The sequence below is a fragment of the Phodopus roborovskii genome, unplaced genomic scaffold (genome assembly GCF_943737965.1).
Source record: "Phodopus roborovskii unplaced genomic scaffold, PHOROB, whole genome shotgun sequence".
NCBI lineage: Eukaryota > Metazoa > Chordata > Mammalia > Rodentia > Cricetidae > Phodopus > Phodopus roborovskii.
The window spans coordinates 19483132-19501348 of record NW_026126409.1 but is presented as its reverse complement, the minus strand read 5'-3'; the positions used below and the strand labels follow the sequence as shown (position 1 = coordinate 19501348).

General features: G+C 45.8%; 1 protein-coding gene across 1 annotated transcript in view; it reads right to left on the bottom strand.

The window, feature by feature from the left end:
• The window catches only part of Zmat4 (zinc finger matrin-type 4), a 327753-nt gene extending 309980 nt beyond the window's left edge, over positions 1 to 17773 (bottom strand). The window contains exon 1 of the mRNA XM_051182141.1: positions 17650 to 17773. The gene's annotated coding sequence lies outside the window, so the exon portion shown is untranslated. The remainder of the gene's footprint in view (positions 1 to 17649) is intronic.
• Positions 17774 to 18217: the final 444 nt, after the last annotated feature.

Sequence of the window (18217 nt, the reverse complement as noted above, 5' to 3'; positions counted from 1 at the left end):
ACATCATTAGGAAGATTGAGAACTACTGCTCTAGAGTAAACTGGGCAGTAAGCCCCAGAGTGAATCTATATCGGGTTGGCCTATGGCACATCTGTGACATACTGGTTGACTCCTTTAATTGATGCAGGAAGACACAAACTGAAATTGAGTTGCACCGCTCCCTGGTTGGGGAACCTGAAGTGTGTAAGAGCAGAGAAAGGTAGCTGCCCATTCTGGGTTCACACACTCATTGCTCTCTGCTCTTGACTAGGAGTGACTAGTTGCTTCCTTTGCTTCCTGGAAATAATAGAGTACAGCTGGGAATCTACACTAAACCCTTTCTCCCCTAAGTTGCTTTTTGTCACAGTATTTCATCACAGAGACCAAAATGAAACTAGGACATCAGTATTTGCTGCCAACTGGGTAAAGAAAAATAAACGAGGAGTGTGTGTCTGGAGAAGCTGGATTTCAGTGGCAGCCTCTACTGGCAATAACAATACTAGCAATCACAGAGGGAACTTCCAAGGAGGGAAACATAAGAGGAAACTCTATGTGTGTATACGTGTGTGTGTGTGTGTGTGTGTGTGTGTGTGTGTGTGTATTTGTCTACTTACATGCTTCATGGGCCATTTGTAAAGGACGGAGGTCCTGTAGGCAGCTGGGCACAGACTGTGAGTCAAAGGGCAGCTAAGTCCTTTCTTCTGTAGGCACTATAAATTCCGCCCACAGTTCTGGAATAAGTTAAAGCAATAGAGGAGGCCACTGTGCCACTCTCCTGAATATCCCTCAGGCAGGACAGGAGTTCTCTCAAGACTTGCTTCACATGTGTCCACTGTTGATGCGGGATGGACCATAGGGAAGCCAGTCTTCCAGAGGACCCAAGTTCTGTTCCCAGCATCCATGTTGGGCAGCTTCAGAACTGACTAGAACCCCAGCTTCAGGGGATCTGATGCCCTCTTCTGGCTTCTACTGGTATCTGTGCACTTGCAGTATTTATGTGTATGTGCACACACACACAAACACATATACACACAATAAAGGCATGTGTCTGTGTGTATATTTACTTTAAAGACACACAGAGAAGGATGGCTGTCTACAGGCCCTGGAAAGATCACCAGGTCCTGCCCTTGCAGCCTTCAGGAAGAATTGCCCTGCCAACACTTTGTCTTAAGTTTCCAGCCTTTAGAACTACAAGAAGGCAAATTCCTGCATTGAAACAGCTGTTTTGTGACATTCTATTGCTGACATCATTCAAGATCTTGTCCACAACCATAGAACCCCAGGAACTTCCACAAGGTGACTTTGCACAATACCTTTGGATAGCCTGGCACAAGTGATGACTGACATTCTGCCCTCTTGCTAGATGTGAGCTCTGAGGGTAGGAACTAATTAAATTTTGCACTGTGCCTGGACATAGTAGATTCTTAGGATTTTTTTCCTTGTTACCATTAAAAGCTCTTTAGCTGCTTTTGTTCCTAATTCCTAAAACGGAAAGAAACAAAAACACAGATGGGGTTGAGTACATTCAAGATTTTTGCTTATAGTTTAGATATTTAACTATAAAAGTGTGTGTGTGTGTGTGCACGTGCATGTGTGTGTGTGTGTGTGTATGTGTGAGAGAGAGAGAGAGAGAGAGAACCTGGGGATGAGGAAAGCGTGTTTTCTCCTAGTGGGTGGCGAGATAAAAATCAGCATCATGCCAGCATTATAGCTGATGTTAGAGCTATTCATAGACTTGGCCATGGTCATGTCAGAGATTTAAAAGAAGCCAAACATCTGGGTTCATTCCAAAGCAGCGGAAGAGCCAGAGCCCCACCACATCCATCTCTACAAAAGCTACAATTTACCTAAACTAAACACAATCCTGGCCCAGGGACCCCAGGGACCTCATTCTGCAAGTATTGCAAAGACAACATCACACAACAGCCATTGTGTTTTCAAGCCCCCAAGTGAATGAACGAAAGACCAATGGATGGAGGGACAGCTCAGCTTCTGCATGGAGAGCCTCCATTCAGTCTGCAGACAGCTAGTATCAATGGGAAAAGGTGGGAACCAAAGTTAGGGGCCCAAATGGCTTCCCAGCTCATGTTATAAGAATGAATTTAAGTAAATTTAGAGCTCTTGGAACTGAGAAAGAAATATCTGGATTCCTATAATATCATGCAAAACTAAAGTAAGTGTGCTCCACTTTCAGCAGCAAAACCAATATATTTTTTAAGTTCCGATTTTAAATATGCTATACATATATACACACACACACATATATATGTGTGTAAATATATATATATATATATATATCATGCATATATAACAGAACTCTACCCCACAGCCTCAGTTTTATCCAAAGAGAGATGCCTAGTGAGCAGCACTCACCTGGGCTGCAGAAACTCAGAAACACACTGGGTGTGTAGGACTCTGTTGTACAGCCTGTCCCATTGGTACACTTAACCTAGTATGGAATTTACAAATGGCATTCCGGTACCGCCTCCACACAGGCACAGGTGTGCTAGGTGAAACACATCTGTGGTGCCACCCGAGCTGGGGAGGATTGTTTGTTTCCTGGGAGATGCAGCTCTAGTCCATTGTCTTTGCCTGAGTGCTTTCTTACATCACCTTGCATCTCCAGCCCCCGTGTTCTATTAGCATTGTGTAGGCAGGGCTGTTTTTTTTTTTTTTTTTTTTTTTTTTTTTTTTTACAAAATCTCTTCCTAGCTTCCAGTGACAACCTGATGGAAAAGGAACAGTGGTCCCCAGTCTAACATGGCCTTGGTAGTGACTAGCATGCTGATGCTGCAGAGCTATCATGTCTGTGGCTTCTGGAACAGAATGGACGTCTAGGCAGAGAGAAAGTGGGAAGCAGCTGCCCACTGTACCCAGTACTTAGTACTACCTCCACCACTTCTCTCTCCTCATCCCACATGTCTGTTTCTATTGCCAAAACATTCTTTCTTCCACACGGGCCAGGGAGGATTAAGAGGTATGCTGACCCAAAGCCAGGCTTGCAAGGAATCCATGCCAGGACTGATCCACAGACAAGGCAAGAACATAGGCCACTGGATCGCATTCTCTTTCTATCACTGTGTTATCATCAGTAAATAAGGATTAACCACAAAATATTTGTAAACTATAAAAAGGAGAAAAAATATATATCTTCCATAATCTCAGGACCCAGACAGAACTCCCTTTACAGTGGTGTCTGAGCAGCATCCATGACAGCTCAAGGGCCATTTCTCTTACAGCTTCATGAACACAAGCTCACTTCATTAATGTCCTTCCAGGAGCTGGCTAACTGTTGTATGAATGTGACATGATGTGCATAATGGACTAGTTGCCTTCTTCCAGGGTGTGTCCTAGTTTCATTCTGGTACTGTGATAAAACACTTCGAACAAAAAGAAACTTGGGGAAGGAAGGGTTTACTCGGCTGATACTTCCGGGTCACAGACCATCATCCAGGGAATTCAAGGAAGAAGCATAGGGAAGCACTGCTTGTTGTTCACTTGTATGGTCCAGGGTCACCTGCCAGAGGATCGCTGAAACACTCCCAGTCAGCAGGGTCCTCCTGTGCCACTTAGCAACAAAGACATGCTTTGTCTTAGAAATCACAGACTTGCCCACAGGCCAATCTGATCTTGGCAATTCCTCACCTGGGGTTTCTCTTTGGGTGACTCTAGACTGTGTCATGTCCATAGTTAAAGCTACCCAGGACAGGAACCTTGAACAGTTTCCCAAGACATCATGGAAGACTACAGTGAGCAATATCACAGACATATACTTTCCTGATTATTTCCTTAGGGCAGAAACCTAAAAGTAAGTTGAAAAGTACAAAAATCCTCAAAACCCAGACTTTCCAGAAAGTTGCCCCTACCATGTCTCTGAGACATCAAGAAATATATTTCTTAACCCTCAATGATTTTTATAGCTTGCAACATTTCATCCCATTTCCATATTAATTAATATCTTCATCATTGTTATTATTGGAGTTATTACCGGTAATAGTACATGACTTGAATTACCCTCCCTCTCCACCACACCTGTGAAGCAGCCCGTCCCCCATCCTCGCTCCACAGAGGAATGACTACCACTAGAGTGACTTGACAATGTGATTCGAGCCACTTTAGAGCCAGCCCCCAAGCCTGATCTGAGCCACTGCAGCTCTGAGCTGAGTGCTGTGAAGTCAAACATTCCTCTCAACTATGCTTCATCTAGTTTCCCCATGGGGGGTGGGGACCCTCAGTGTTTGGATGCTTTAATGCTACTCTATGAGATTTCCACGTCTCCTGACTCTCCCCGAAACCACTACGCATCTCCTGCAGCCATTAAGAAGCAGTGTCTTCTGTAAACATGGGAAGGATTTTAAACAGACTTGGCTGATGCCTCCTGCAATGACAAGCACACTGAAGTTTTGACAGCTTCCATGGGAAAATCTCAGTGAGGTCAGATCCTGTGGAGCAGGTCAATGAGGCCAGAAATGCAAGCTCCTTTGGAAACACAGTTCTGGCAGCAAGGAGAACATCTTACAGATATCACAATCCTTTCCAGAAGGAGGTAGAGTGAGAAATCATGTATTCTCCTTACATGGAGATGGGAGCAACACAACATACCAGGGATAGTGTGTGCATCACCATCCAGACACTGTCCATCACTTCCTCCCCTCAGAGGCTTGAGGTAACACCCCATCATTTCCTCAGCCTGAAGGGCAGAAGGATCTTAAGGGGAAGAGACCTGAAAGTCACCCCCTGGCACTGACCACTCAACACAGGCCAGGGCTCAGGGCATGTCACTACTCCTAAGTGGCACACTTGCTTATCAATGTGTGTTGTGGAAGACGTCCACAGCAGCATAGAGCATCCCTAGGCAAGCTTCACAGATCGCTTTGCACCACACAGCCAATCATTTGCTTGGTGCAGCTCAAGCTGGTGAGATGGACGGGATTTTCCCAGAAATCATTTGACCGCTATGAGAAGTCTATGTTCCTGCTGCCCTAAGCATTGCAGTGATTTTGATCACCTTTACTTTCTCTCAGCATTGCGGGCCCTGCAGCTGAAGGACTTCCAGGTTCTCATTTTAAAGGTACTACACTATTTGGCAGTACCACTCTGATCCCATACTGTGCCCTTCTTCCAAAAAAAAAAAAAAATCACAACGGACCAGCAATTGTTGGGAGAATATATCTGAGCTTTGAATTGGAAAAACAAAAACAGGCATTTACGCCTTCTTCACTCATCACTCAAGACGCTGCACAGCAGAGCTATGTGTAATCCATGACCCCAGTCTACTACCCTGCTCCATCCTTAGAGTTACCTACTACCCTTTAGTAGCTTGCCATAGACCCTGAGTGCTTAAGGTTAAGTACTTCACATCTGATACTCCGCCAATCACTACAACAAAACTCTCAGCCCCAAACCGGGCACTTGAAAGCTGATAAAACTGAGTTTGGTGGCTGGAGAGATGACTCAGAAGTTAAACAGTGTAACTCAGCTCGTCTGACTTCCAGGGTCACTGTATGTACATAGTACACATGCATGCATGCAGACCAAACAGTTCCACACATAAAAATTCAATAAAGCCAGGTGTGTGGAGCTACCAAGGATTAAACTGGGGTCTGACCTGTGTTATTCTGAGCTTCAATAAGAAAGGTATTCCTGGAATAGGATCTGGAGGGGGAATGGACAAGCCTTCCACCATGGTCCGTTATAAACTTCAAACTCATTGCCTCTGTCACTCATGCAATGACCTCAATTATAAGCATCTAATGCAGCATGTTCCATCCTTCAGAATCTAAGACACCCTATGCAGAAAAACTTATTCAGGCAGAGCCAGCCTCATGAGCATGCCCAGCTCTGTACATGACCACCCCTTTCCGGGCAGGTTCCCAGAGCTAGCCTTCCATGTAAAAAGAGGCTTATCCTCTCCAGCCTACTCCACTGTAGGGTCTGATCTCAGGCCCCTATATTGCTTTCATCGGCTTAGAAAGGGCCTGTTAGGTTTCCCATTTTGGAAGCAGACATGCTGACTTTGACCTCCACACAGTCCTGCGGTTACTATTTCCTCTCTCTGTACCTCTCGAGGATGACACTCTACCATAGAGTTGTTTATTTTCCCTGAACCCACTCCACCCAAAGGACCCTCATCAAGTAAGATCACCAGCCTCCATGAAGCCGCTGCTTAGCTCTCAATCCTTCTCTTGCAGCAACAATGTCTGACCCTGAGCGGCTCTGCTCCTGAAGGCAGTGTCCCCTCCCCTCCCCACTATCCTCACTACTACTCCTCTCCTTCTTGTTTCGAGGATAACCCTCAATATCTTACATCCAAGGGCAGAGAACTTTGGCCTATAGGTCAGATGGATTTGCAGTGGAGTTCTGCTATAACAAAGCCTAGCTTACTCATTTATAGCTGGCCGCGGCTGTTTTTGTGCTACGGGAGTCAAGTTAAACAGTTGCAGGGAACACAATGCGGCCTGCAAAGCCTTAAGTATTTACTGTCTGGCACTTTAGGAAGTTTGCCAGCTACTCTTCCTGATCTATAAATACTGCCATTCTCAAAACTCCATCTTCACCGCCTCTGTACCCAGGCTCTTCAGAGTGAGCTAATCTGGCCCCATGACCTGAAATGCTACGGGTGACCCCAAAGTCCTTCTCCAGCCTAAATCTTTTCCCTGGATTCCGGACTCACAACCCACCATCGCAGTGGACATTTTGATTGGATGTCTCATACTTCACAAAATGAACTCCTCACCCCCTTTGGTCTTACACTACTGACAAGGCTCCCTCTGTGAGCTTCAGCCACAGTTCAAGCCTGTTTCCTCTCCTGAAAAAGAAGGTGCTGTCAGAAAATGCTTACAAATATAAGGCAAGGGGCCATCCTAGACTCTCCATCTTTCTCCTGTGGAGCGTATCACACCTAAAAGTTTGCAGCTTGCAACTTTAAAAGAGGTCACCCTTAGGACCAGCTGAGATCTCTCAGTCATACCTAAATATGCCTCTGGGGCTTACTTCCTTACTCCCAACCTGGCCCCCAATTCTAAAGTTTGTTTTGTTTTGCTTTCTTATTGGCTAATAAATTTGAAAGCTCTATGTTCCCAACAGAAGGGGGAGAGTCGATAGAGTGGCAACAGTCCCAACTCTTCCTTTCCATCTTCCTGGAACCTTACAGGGCAATTCCTTTTCAACAGGAACAAAATCAAGAACACAGCAGAAGAAAATGAAAGCCCTTAAGATCCAAGCCCACCCCTGCCTCCGTGGTCTCCCTCCCTCTGCACCCCTCATGGCCATTCTGTCCCAGTCTACTGAACACAAAGACTTTCTAAGAGAGCAAGTCCTGTCACAACAGAGTGCCTGCAGCATGTCTTAACATCACCTCAATGCAGCCCACAGCCCCTTGACAATCAGAGATGCTCCTTGCTAGCTCTTGACTCCAGGCATAGAGTCCTTAGAGAATGCCTCTCCCACCATCCAAATTAGTCACATCCTTCACAGCTCAGTGTTCAGGATGTTTTGTCTCTGTGAGCCTCATGAGAGCACTGTTTCTCAGAACCTATACTCAACTTCATACAGTAGGGACTCAGCCTAAGGCTCCCTGGTACCCTTGTGATGTATTCTGCTATTGGCTGCCCCAAGTAGCCACAGGGCTACACAGGGTGCTAATTCATTCACATCCCTCCATTACCAAGCATGTACAGGTCCATGGGAAATCCTTGCTGCTGATAAGCCAGGTGCAATTTGCAGGCAGAATTCAGCAACCCTCACAATTCCATATCCATTCCCTATTGATTTCTTCCCCTGCAAAATGGGAAGAATACCTCGCCCACATCTGAGGCTTCCAAATAAAAAATACCACATAAATTTGGGCTCTTATTAAAATAAATAGAGCAACAAATTATGTACACACAACTCCTCAACCAGCCCTGCTTGCCGCAAGCCTGCCCACTCTTTTCCCAATTAAGCCTGCAGAAGCCCCAAGGTTATGCCCATGAGAGCCACCACAGGCCCTATAGTGAGAGGGTACCCCAGAGCCCTCGTGTGGCCCAACACACATCATGGAGCCAGCCAACTGTGTCTTCCACCCCAGGCAAGCTGATTTGGCTGCCCAGGGTTTATGCAACAGAGGAAATCACAGTGGGAAGTGAATACATTCTAGAAAACAAGAACAAATGAGACTCTCAGGCAGGATGCAGCCAGTGGGGTCGCATCTGACCCAGCACCCACAGCCTCTGCTCAAAGTAGAATGCTGTCAGCACGTTGGTTTGGTCTTAGCTAAGGAGAAGGTAAGGTGGCTCTACAGTGTCCCATGGAAATCGGGAGCATACAGAGCTCAGCACATCAGATATTGTGCGAAAACCATGGCATCAAACACCAGACAGCCTTTGGCTTGTACCTACCAGTGTCACTCAGGAGGTTTTCTACCCACATTAAGTCACAAGCCTCACTGAGCCTCAACTTTTCCACTTGTCATACTACTGGAAATTCAAACACAGGTCTGATTACTGTGACAGACAGGACCCGAACTGTAGTGATAAGGTGGGCAAGAAGTCACAAGCCCAGCCACCTGAAATGCCTTTTGCCTGAGCAGAGGAACAGAGGCTGAGCTCTTTAAGAGAAGTGCCTACTGGATTTCAGGGCTAGATCCACGGATCGCCTTCCCAAATGCACTGAGGACACGTGTGCCAGTTGTACAGAGTAAGCAGTGAGCCTACAATGTTGCTGTATGTTTAGTCACTGCTTGAATGGCTATGGTTGGAGCAACTAAATTAAGAAGAGCATTGATTATCTGAGGAAGAGGAGGCAGAAAGAGTTTAAGAGTCAGAGGGGATGGAGGACACCAAGGGAACAAGGCCTTCTAAACACAGCAGGACCTGTGCACATATGAACTCACCAAGACTGAGGCAGCACGCACAGGACCTGCAAAAATCTGCACCAGATGGGGTCCCAGTGTTGAGAGGAGAAGCAGACACACAGCCCCATCCCTAACTCAGGAGCCATCTCCACTTGATAACTATTTGCAAATGAAAACACTTTTCTCCAAGGGAGTCTCCCTGGGGAAACAAGCCACTCTCAAGGGCAGGCCCTGCGCCCGCAGTGGATGAGCAACACAAAAGGAACTCAATGATATGTTTTATGGATACTTTGCCTCATAATACTTTGGGTGTTTTTTTAAAGTCTTACTTGTGTGTGTGTGTGTGTGTGTGTGTGCATGTATGTATGTATGTATATATATTTGTTTCTGGTTTTGTATTTTTGTGGAATTTCTGAATATGTGAATTGTGTGCCTGTGCATCTTCATGTGTTTCTTGAGGATTTTTTCTCTTTGGCTTTGTTCAGTTTGTTTTTAGTTTTGATTTTGTTTCAATTTTTGGATACCTGGTTGTTTTCTAATGGGGGGGGGAATATTGTGAATGAGTAATTGAGATGAATCTGGAAAGGTTGGAGATGGTGAAGACCCTGATCAGAATATATTATCTGAGAAAAATCTATTTTCAACATGAAGAAAGAACAGCATTTCTAATTTGTATAATAAACTTTTCCTGTAAGGAATTTGGAAAACTCAAAAAGTATATAAGTGTGTGTGTGTGTGTGTGTGTGTGTGTGTGTGTGTGTGTATACATATATATGTATTTATCCACTTCCATGTTTTGATATTCTATTTCACTTTAACTGCAATTATACTCTATTTACTCTTCAGTCTCTACATAATAGATGTATTATTAGCACTTTCCATACCCTTATATATTATTCAATGTAGTTTTAATAGCTTCTTTGATTTCCATTTTATAGATGACCCATATTATATTTAATTAATCCCACACACAATGTTTCATTAGCATGAATAATGCTGAAAGGAATATCCCTGATTAGAACTACTTTGCACATCTCTGTTTATGTCTTTAGGGTTAATTCCTTAGAGAAGACCTGCTCACTGGTTTAAAGGGCAGTTTTTGAGACCTGCCTCATATTTTCAAATTATCTTCCACCAGTGGAGTATATAAATGTCTGTTGTTCTCTACAACACTGAATAGCACACTGATATTTTTCATTTTTTCTGACCTATTAGGTAGCTAGCAATATTTTGTTTTTAATTCTGTCTATTAACTACAAGGCTAGTGCATACTCCAGCCACTTATTTCTTTTCTATATGTTTTTGAAGTAGCTGTCCAGAAGTCTTTGCCAGTGTTTCTATCAACAGAGCAGTTTATCTCTAATATTCTGTGGAAAAATAGTTTCACAGCCTGCTTTGACAATTCTGTACCTATTAAAGCATGAATTCTACACCTCACTTATATCCTTCTCCTGGGGCCTGAAATCATTTCCTGTCTTGAATTTCTGTTTGAGTTATATTTATTTTGAGTGCTTGAGTGGTTTGCCTGTGTATATGTCTGTTCAGTACCCACAGGGGGCCAGTAGAGGGCCTTGGATCCCCTAGAACTGGATTTACAGAGAGTTGTGAACTGCCATGTGGGTGCTGGGATTCAAACCATAATTCTCTGGAAGAGCAGCCAGTGCTCTTAACTGCTGAGCCATCTTTCCAGCCCTTTTAACGCATATCTTCTTACTCTATTTTAGCAGCAATGGCAGGTCTGGTCCCTCTTACCTCACAGTGTGAGCTTTATTACATTTCATCTGGTCCTCATTGGGATGCTGGCTTCCTTTTTCCACTGATCTCATGTGACTCACAAAGCCAGCCTATCTCCTATTAGCAGTGGCAGCAACAGTATTGTTGTGGGGGACACAGGTTATGGCAAGCAAGTAGAAGTCAAACTGTAACTGGTGTATTTGGTGCTTTCCTTCTTTGTGTGGGTTCTAGGGATCAAACTCGATTTCTCCAGCCATATACAGTCTTCTGTGGGCCTCAGGCAGCCCACAGGCCTCACATAGTGGGCTGCTTCCCCAAGGAGCTCCTCAGTACCTTGCAGGAAAAAGTGCCCTTCACTAGCAACTCCCATCCTCGCTGGAATTCAGTTGCAAGGCTTTGAAGTCGAAAAGCAGAAGTCACCTTGGCCCTGGGAGTTTTCCCAGACCTGAGCTGAAACTGTCTTCAATGAACCATCTCACTGGCCCTCCCTGTTGCTGCCATTTTTCTTCAGATCCCCATCACTTTTCAGCAGTCCCGGGCTGGATCTTCCCTTCTTAACCCCTGCCCCAAACCTCACCTTCTCCACTTGGCAGCTACCCAGGCTATTATTCCTATAGCTCCAAATGAGACTGTCATTTCTTCCCTTCTCCCTTTCTTTCACCCAGCCAACTGCACCCTTCCTATCTGACAAGCACCCAGAGCCCTACCTCCTATCCCCCCCCATAAAATAAACACACTTTATATATTCAAATACAATAGCACCCAAGTATTTCAGGCATGTGCTATCCTATGATTTTGAGCTGGGAAAACATGGCTCATCTCTGCCCATCCTTCTCTCATAGACCTGGTGGTAAATCACTTCTTCCTTAGTCTCAAGCATTCATTTCTTCCAGAGACTTCCTATAAACCCCCACCCCAATAAGCTATGATGAGCCTCACATCCAAAACACAGCTATAATCTACTCAACACACCCATTTCAAATACAGTTCTCAGCATCAAAAACAAGGAGGAAAGTATGAATGTAGACAAAGGTCACCATGAAGGACAAAGATGTGATGAACTAGTCTGGAGGCTAATGGATCCCTCAAAGTTCTCCCCCAGGAGGGGTTACTCCACTCCCCCTCTACAAATGGACTCCAATTACACACGCACACACACACACACACACACACACACACACACACACACAAACACCAGTCTCTTCCAGAGCTCTCTGCCTTTGCAGCCCATCTTACATTCTGGGGAAACTGCCTGACCATCCCAGTGTGATGCCTGCAAGGCTATTTCTTTCTTGGGTTCCTTTAAATCTGCCTTCTAAGCCATTCCTTGGGCAGATATCCTGCGCTACTGCCTGTCTGAGTGTGTGAGGACTTCTTTTGTGCTGTTCAGTTCTTGCTCTCTCAAAGACTATGGAGTAAAGACCTTCCCAGCTGCTGCCTCATTAGAAATGTGAGGCTCTTCACCCCACCCCACAGACAGCCCAACATTGGGCTCTGGGGAAGGCCCTGTGGGCCAACCCTCTACCTTCTACTAATGTACATACATGAAGCTGTGGTAACGGGTGAAGTGGTATTCATGGTATGATGTCTGTCTCTAGCCTTTTTATTCCATTATTTACAAGAAGAAGTTGAATGGACAGCCATAATCCACTGCTAAATTCAAATTCAATCTCTCATGATTTCTCCATTCTCTTCTTGATGCTCCCGTCTCTATCTATTCATTTCTTTTTGTTCTGGGTTCTGACAGAAATGCTGCCATGTGGCCCCACAGCAACACTGCAGAGTCCCCAGAGATAGCAAAGCAGCCTCCCCCAACCCATGACTGGAGATGGAGCAGTGTAGTGTGTAAACCACAGCAAGTGTAGTCAGGTACAGTGTGAGCACTGGGTACCATGGGAAAGGGTACATGGTGGAGACAATGGGTGCTGTGGAGAGAGCATAGTGCCAGTGGTTGGTATCAACGAACAGTGCTTAGCTGCAGATGTCAATCTTGGCTGTACAGGTAAAGAGATAGTGGGAGACAAATACATCAGATGGTCTGCTCTGTTTGGGAATGAACAGGAAATGAGCTACCAAGGAAATAACCAAGGAAATTTCTGAAGATGGGGAAGCGTGCTTATTAATTCTGGTCTCAGTTCTGTCACTGACCCCCTAGGTGATGCCACGAAGTGCTTTTACCTCTCTGAGATCATTTTCTAGGCCTGCAACAAAAGATTAGAGCAGACAGAGGATCTCTAGACAATGGGCACAATAGTCCCATCAAGGTGGCAGCCAGCTCAGGACAGAGTGGGAGAGGGTTCTAACCTGGGGTTTCACAGATTCCCTGCATTCCTGACTCACCCCAAGCACTCCAGCTTTCAGCCAGGAAGCCAAGGGTGGAGTTTGGGAGAAATGGTTGTAGGTTTTCTCCAGGAGAGATGGAGCCTGCAGTTCAAGGAACCCTGCCCTTTACCTACTCACAGTCCTCAACTCCGGCTAACACCTTCTGCTTATCCTTTTCTTAAAGATTATCTTGGAGGCTCACAACCTTCCCTTTTTAAAAAAAAAAATTCTTGCTGATGGAAAATTCTTCCTCATACCTAATCTAAGTCCATCTGCTGCAATTTCTGTCTATTTTCTCTCGTTCAATCCTTACTGGAGATGGAGAACAGCTGGTCGCCATCCTCCATATAACATCCCCTCCTAAACCAGAAACAGTTATGACATCACCCCTCAGCCTGTTTTTTCTTCTGCCACACCATCCACTGTGCCTCCCGACGACCTATCTTCATAGATTCTAGCTCTGAAAGTATGACCAGTCACCATGGCAGCATGGGAAGGCTGCAGAGCTGTGGCCTCCACAGCGGGAGGTAGACTCCCTGGCAAGATCAAAAGAGAAGGTCACTGCAGAAAGGGACCTAGAAGAACATGGTCTGCTCTTTTTACACAGGAGGAAACTAAAAGCCAAAAGAGCAAATGAGTGTAATGCCCAAGATCAAATCCCAGGGCTCAAGTGCCAGACCCAATATTCCTTTTTTTCTTTTCTTTCTGTTTCTTTTTTAGTGGTGGTGGGGGTGTAAAGCTCTCCTTATATGGCCTAAGCTTGCCTTAAACCCCAGATCTTCCTGCTCCACTTTCCAAGTACTAGGAACATAGTCATGTGCCACTATAACAGCTACAACTCCCAACTATGGCCACAACTCCCTGAGAAGTCAAGGCAGTGCCTCAACTGATAGCAAGGTGCCACAGCCTCGTCGTTCGCATCTCTCCAGTTCTGTCTTTCTTGTCCTTCCAGAAGATGACAAACTTCTGCTGCAAACACCTTTGGGATTTTTTTTTCTTAAAACGCAACTACTGGGTGTGTGTGTAATTTGATGGTAGTGTGATTCATTCTACAAATACAGGAGAAAGACTTCAATGCCTCTCTAAGTTACACAGTTAACTTAGTGTAAGGGAGTAATTTGATCTTTTCTAATTACTGATAGATGATGATTAGGAGAGAACAAAGAAATAGGGAGAATGGCAGACAAACTGCACTATCCCTTAATGTTCCCAAGGTCAGTCCCCAGCTGGACCATGTGCAGCCTGTGGAAGGGGGTGGGGGAGGGGTCTCGGGACAGAAAAGCAGCAGGATTCCTGTACCTGGTAGGAATCACCTTTTCCCAGAAATGTCTACCCTGTCTGCCTCACAGAACCAGCAGCCCCACAGCCCATGAACTCTACTGAGGTCTAAGCTAGGAGTGAACTGAGTGGAAGGATTACCTCATCGATTCCACAGGGCAGTCTCCCATGGCTAGCCCAGCATTCCTAGGTACTCTGTTTAACTCTTTCTGAAATGATGTGAACAGGGTGTCTATGAGGAAATCTCACATCTCACATAGGGTGCTCTGAGATGGCTTGAAGAACCAGAATGGATGAAGGGAAGTGAAATACACCTACTATCAAATCGAGTAAGGTGCCTGCTTCAGATGAACTAAGTCCCCAGCTGGGATGAAGGATGCAGGGTGAGTGTACAGAAAAGTGCCTCAGATGTACTCATAATTTTCGGCTCTGGGATTTTCCTAAATGAAGACCGGAGGATACTCGAGCAGGAAGGATGCTGATCTTAGATTTCAAAAAAGCCTTTTGCCATTTTTGAATAAACAGTGGCACATTGCAACTTAATTTTGTTGACTTTCAGGGATGTTCCAGACTGCTTCAAACCTGCAGACACACCCTCCCTGAGGATAGCTGGGAAATTCATAGATCCGCAAAGAGAAAGAAGACATCATGACAGTATTTACCAAAATGCCTAACCCAATAAACATGCTTATTTGATTTCCCCAAAACCACAAAATTAAATTTTATAAGACAAAACAAAAAGACACTTCTCTGATAGAAATTGTAATATGTTTCCAATCCTATTTCTGGGCCTGATTTCCTTTAACTGCAAAATCTGCACAAAATGATGAGATCGAAGAAGGTTGGCAAAGAGATTAGTTATTGACATGTTTATCATGGAAAGGGAAGACAAGGAGGATGGTGGGCACTGAGGTCCTGAGGGGTAGAGGAAGTCTCTTATTTGCCAGGGCAATCAATCACACTGGGGTTGGAACAGCAGAGGGATGTAGCCCCTCCACATCGCAGTAGCTCAGAGCAGAAGCCCTAGCTGTCCAACTGAGCAAAAAGAAAAATACTACATGGATGCATGGTGCCCATCCAGGTTTCTAGCCAAAGCTATCATGTTCAATTCGATGAAATGACAACCAACAAATTTAATTTCTTGAGCATTCATCAGTCCCTTCACACACAAGCAAGCAGCCAGCCTCACAGGAGTTAATCAGCCACATACATTCTCAGGGTCCTGGGGTTTGTGCTCAAACTATCCAAGATAAAAAGCTACAATGAGCGTGGTTTGGGTTTTGTCAATTACTCTCTAGCTCCTATATTCAATTCTTTTTTAGCTTAAGTTGTGATTTTAATGATCTCTGTTCCAAATGAGGAAATCCAAGGAAGAGGAATGAGGAGGAGGAGGAGGGAGAAGCCGGTGCTCCAGGGTGTCCCACTTCACTTTCCAAAGCTCCCTTGGCTCCCTCCCCCACCCAGCCTTTTCCTCTGTGCATGAGTCACCACGAGGAGAGGTTTTAAAAGGCCTTGCTTTAATGTTCTCTATCATGATAGACATCAACAGATCTCAGGCTGGCATAATTCGAAGAGGGAACCTAAGTTCTGCTCCTGGTTTCTGGCCCAAGACACCCCGCAAACTCAAAAGCTTGCTCAATTTATTCTTATGTACATTAAAGAACGGAACAAAACAAAACAAAACAGGGTGTCTGCATCCAGGTCACAGTGCCTGGGTACTGACCCCATGGCCTCTTTGGAATCGTGTGCCAGCTTACATTACAGAGAAAAAAGTCCTTAAGAACTGTCCCCAGCCACCTAGAAAGTTTGCTTCCACTCAGGGACCTTGGATAACAAGAGTCATGCTATGCAGAACCTGGGGTTTGTTTTGCTACTTCCAGCCAACACGTGCACAAAAGAGGTCAGGCATCCAGGCCAGCTGTAACCATACAAAGCTAGACAGCTATCTCTTCAAGAATGGGGACTAGAACTTCCTCAGTAACAATTCCCATCCAAAACAGTTGCCTGGAGGAAGTGAAGGCGAACCTGTTGTGTGTGGTAGTGAGTGAAGGACACAAGAACTGAACATGGGAACAGTTGATGGGGCGGAAAAATCAAGGCTATCACACCTCTGAGGCAGTGGGAAAAGTGTCTCAGGGACACAGTCCTACTCAGAACCCTACCCAGAACACCCTTGTCAGGACTCGTCCTTGGCTTCGAGTCTGGGACAGAAATCAAAGGGAAGGGTTTCACCCAGACTGTGTACCCCTGAATCCAGGGGACTTGTAATATCCCCTGGAGACTGGGAGCCTCAGAGAAAGTATGACACACCACTGCATGCCTTGGAGCAAAGAGCACCAGGGACTAACTACCTGTATGTGCACACAGGGAGTTCAAGGCCAAGCACATCACCTTCACTGGCACTGGGGACACCACTTCCTCAAGGTCCACTTCCCTGCAGCAAAAGTTGACAGAAAGGAGCTATCTCCAGCATCAAAAGTGGGTCTTGGTGCAAATGAGGCCCTTGCAATTCCACAGTGTGGGATAGCCAAGAGCCAACCATGGGCCATGGTGAGCATTTCTACTTGAAGAGCAGTTACCAGAAGCAGGAGCAGGGACTCCGGCACCTTCTTCCTGCCACAAGTGCACCTGCGAATCTCCTCAGAACTAGCCCCCAGCAGCTTCCCTTCCCAGCAGCCTCACATTCAGAGCTGTGGGGCCTCAGAATTCTTTTCTCTGATAGGAGTGTAAAGCACCCTGAGATAAAATTTAGCTACAGCCCCACTGTTTTTCAGGGTATATATACCAAATTAGGAAAGTCTTCCAGAATGTTTAAGCAGCTAATCAGTGAAGTCATTTTTTTTTTTTTTTTTTGTCAATGGCAAAGGTTTATTTCTCACCAAGTTGGGTGATGTGCATATAGATGTTCACAGGGTCAAATGGGACAGGTTCCTACACCCTACCGAATACCTCTTTTCACCAAATGAAGACAGATGGAGAGACAGTGGGCAAAAGTAACCCAGGAGAAGATGAGAAAAGTTTGAGGAAGGACTGGAGTTGAAGGTCACTGTAGTTTGGGCAAGGCAGGTCAAAGTACAGCGGACAGGGCAGAACTGATGGTAGAAAATCCAATCAAACCAAGCTTGCTTCTGGAACCAGCTCGAGGATATGGTCACCGCATCATTATGGCCCGGGAAGCTGCCGATCCGGGTCCAGTCTCAGCCACCCAGCAAACCTGAGTCTACACCCTAATCCTGCAGGTCCTCTAGCCCCAAACCAGACCCATTTGAGGGACCTGGGCGCAGTTAATTAAGAGTAGTAAACAAGCCTAGCTGTTGACAGTGCAGAAGTTTTTCCAAATTGTAGGCTTGTCTTCCTCCCAACAAAAGATAATGGTCTCCACGTTTGTCACCTTTCCTCCCCTTAAACTTTTCTCTCTGCAATCCCTCCACCTGTGCTAACTGCAAGCCTGTGCGAAAACACAGCGGAAGCAGCCCCCTCTCCCGGGACACAGATAAAGGTACCTTCTCCGAGAAGCAAAGGGGCTCTTGTCCGGAGGCTCGCTGCCCCGCCGAGCGCAGGAGGTCGCGGCCGGGATGGAGCACGCTGAGGATGCTGCGTTCCTGCCTCTGCGACCAGACCTTTCAGCAGCTCAGACCAACTGTGCTAGCGATGCACTTAGCAATTATCTGCTGGCGCCGACGCCCCGCCTCCTGCTCTTGTGATTGGCTCTCCAGTCCCGGGCAGGACTGCATTGGTCTCGGCCGACCTCACTCATTGCTTTGGCTCCTACTATTATCTAAGCCATCAAAGGAAATAATTCCATGTTTCATTGACAACCTGTAAGGTTCTCCTCCCGCCAGGTGTCGTGGGTAGAACTGGGAAGTCCAGAGAAGGGAGGGGAAGGCAGCCAAATAAAGGTGGGGGTGGTCGAGAAAGGGAGAGGAGTAGGAGAGGTGGAGAGAGAGAGCGCGAGAGAGCGAGAGAGCGAGAGAGAGAGAGAGAGAGAGAGAGAGAGAGAGAGAGAGAGAGAGAGAGAGAGAGAGAGAGAGAGAGAGCGAGAGAGAGAGGTTCTTGCCCCAGAAATTTAAC